This window comes from Setaria italica, chromosome VIII (genome assembly GCF_000263155.2).
Source record: "Setaria italica strain Yugu1 chromosome VIII, Setaria_italica_v2.0, whole genome shotgun sequence".
NCBI lineage: Eukaryota > Viridiplantae > Streptophyta > Magnoliopsida > Poales > Poaceae > Setaria > Setaria italica.
The window spans coordinates 40210793-40212822 of record NC_028457.1 but is presented as its reverse complement, the minus strand read 5'-3'; the positions used below and the strand labels follow the sequence as shown (position 1 = coordinate 40212822).

The window sequence follows — 2030 nt, the reverse complement described above, 5'->3', positions numbered from 1 at the left end:
AGACAGAGATGCGTGTGGGAGAGATGGGAGGGAGATATATGCATAACGCGTGGGGCGACGGGTAGCTTCCTTAGTACCGGTTGGTGCCAAAAGGTGCACATTAGTACTGGGTGGAGTCCTCACCCGGTACTAAAGGCCCGGTGGCACACTAGTACCGGGTGGGGGTACCAACCGGTACTAATGTGCACCATTTAGTACCGGTTGGTGCCCCCAACCGGTACTAAAGAGGGTCATGGGTCGCACCTTGGGCACTGGTCATTAGGCCCGGTACTGATGCTCACATTAGTACCGAGCCCAATTGCAACCGGCACTAAGGTGCTAGACGAAATGCCCTTTTTCCCCAGTAGTGTGTCCTCCCAACCTCTGGTCAGGTTGGAGATTGAGAATTCGCCAAAGTTCTTGACGAGATTTGTCGAGGTCTTGGTGATGGAGCTTCATGATGGTCATCATGCATAGCATCATGATGTTGAATCCTAGACACGCCATGTCTAAAAATGCAATAAAATTGGTATGCGGAGATCACCTCTAATGCATAATATCACGTTGTTTTTTTAAGAGCTCTCAAAACAGTTAATTAATATTGTGTTGTGAGTTGTGTATGAAAGTGGACCTAAGGACATTAGTTTTTATGCCCAAAATAAGAAATCTTCCGAAGCTATATCTTGTGCAAGATACAGCTTTATTCTCTCTTTTAATCTTTGCCAAATCCGAAACAAATCCCATATTACACTTAATTGTACACACGATGCCATAGCCATAAGAACTATCCTAAGGCCAAACCCAGATGGAAATTTCATATTGGTGTTCCAATAGTGCCACACGGCGAAAGGGTATCTAGCCTAATAGATAGAGCACCTGAGTAGCACCTAGTAAGTCCAGGTTTGACTTCCCATGGGAGTGAATTAAACGGCTCTAGATTAAAAAAATTATAAAAAAAATAGGTAGAGGCTTTCCTTCCTGATTTCGGAAAAAAAAAAGTGCCACATGTACAAGAGATCATTTAAGATGATTTAAATAGCTATTGCAATACATAATTTTTTTCTAGTCAATATAAGTAAGACTATATTTGTGTTGAAAATGGTGCCTAACTATACGGAACCTGATGCACACTTAGCCAGATTTCTTAATGTTGTTAAGGGAGCTAGCTAGCTCAGTAGCTCTGCAGCAACAACATAGCTAGCTAGCATCCGACAGGCGAGGTTGCGTGCACGAATCTCGAACGTTAGAAGCTTAATAAAAAATAACTTCCGAAAGTTATATGGGATTGCGCGTGCGGCACATGTGGGCTGGTATTCTCGACGGGCCAGACCCTTGGAGGCCGACACATGAGGAATTGAGGAGGCATCGCCGGGCCGGGCTTCTTTGGAGGTGAATTCTGGCTATGTGGGCCTTGAACAGATCATCGTGCATCCTTGCAGCTTCTCAACCTCTCCATGTAGACCATACTGCATAAGCTTAGCTTTCAAGTAGACATGCCTTCATGAAGTAACTAGTTCGATCAGTTAATTTTAATTAAATATGATGTGCGAAGGTTGGTCTAAAGAAGGATTTAAGGTGCAGGAAAAAAATTAGTATCTATGCTTAATAGGAGTACACATTTTTCTTGTTATGGCTTTACATATCATATTTTTTCTAGTACCAACTTGCTACATCAATAAACATTGCACGGCAAGAAAAAGTTGCCGTGTAGTTTCACGAAGATGATACTGAGCTCTAGACATAGAAAACCCCCGATCAATTGCATATGGAGTCTAAGCATCCATTTCTAGAAGAACTTAGCCTTGGAACCATCAGGTATATGCATAAGTAAGTTACCCATCTCTCTCGCGGTTACTTCATCACGGCTTGACGGACAAGCCGTCCAAGTTGGACATAGAAGCTGAGAGATATGAAGAAAAGGAGACGACGATAGGTGTGCATGTTTCTGTGGAAGCGCTCAGCTACCCCCCGTCCGCCACAACACCTCAGTAGCGCAGCTCAGAAGGAGACATCATCCTCGATAATGGAAGAGTTCGACCCTGCCCTGCAAC

The 2030-nt window shown here is 43.8% G+C and overlaps 1 protein-coding gene across 1 annotated transcript in view; it reads left to right on the top strand.

Annotated features, from left to right (window-relative positions):
* Positions 1-2030, top strand: part of LOC101762143 (patatin-like protein 2) — a 4717-nt gene that overhangs the window by 407 nt on the left and 2280 nt on the right. The window lies entirely within an intron of this gene.